At 36.5% G+C, this 509-nt stretch overlaps 1 long non-coding RNA gene across 1 annotated transcript; it reads left to right on the top strand.

Annotated features, from left to right (window-relative positions):
* The first annotated feature begins 58 nt into the window (after window positions 1–58).
* On the top strand, window positions 59–503 carry LOC112486713 (uncharacterized). Its single transcript, XR_003049190.1, has 3 exons — window positions 59–101; window positions 176–242; window positions 338–503. It is a non-coding gene; the product is annotated as an uncharacterized LOC112486713 (long non-coding RNA).
* The last annotated feature ends 6 nt before the right edge of the window (window positions 504–509 follow it).

The raw sequence follows: 509 nt of genomic DNA, 5'->3' as shown, positions 1-509 counted from the left end.
GCACGGAATGTTGTGTGAATCCAAAATAAGGAAACATGGTCTATATTGTGTTCATTAGGTTTCCTTCCATCCCTGAGGATGTGTTGATTCAAGCCTTTGAGGTAAGCAGTATTTCGCCGCCGAATGTCAAATCCTTGACATAATAATAAAACGCTAAGTGTGTGTGTGTGTTCAGGTTCTGGACAAAGACAGCAAGGGATACTTGGATTCTGAAGAGATGGTGGAGTTGATGACAAAGGAAGGTGGGGAGAAAAGACTTTAATTAAGTTATTAATGTATGTATGTGTTTATTTTTATGAATTACTTTTTTTTTTGCATATGTTTATGTTTACACCAGGAGAAAGTTTCACTCAGGATGAGATGACAGAAATGCTGATGGCACTTGCTGACCATGAGAGGAGAATCTATTACAAAGATATCATTTGCCAGTTGACATTTGACCAAGAAATATAAATGGTGTGACAGTCTTTATGTTTTATAACTATGTAAAATAACGGAATAGCCAGAAG

The sequence above is a fragment of the Cynoglossus semilaevis genome, unplaced genomic scaffold, assembly GCF_000523025.1.
Source record: "Cynoglossus semilaevis isolate Cse_v1.0 unplaced genomic scaffold, Cse_v1.0 C18826801, whole genome shotgun sequence".
Taxonomy (NCBI): Eukaryota; Metazoa; Chordata; class Actinopteri; order Pleuronectiformes; family Cynoglossidae; genus Cynoglossus; species Cynoglossus semilaevis.
Note: the sequence above shows the minus strand (reverse complement) of the source record. Positions and strands in the feature narration are given on the sequence as shown.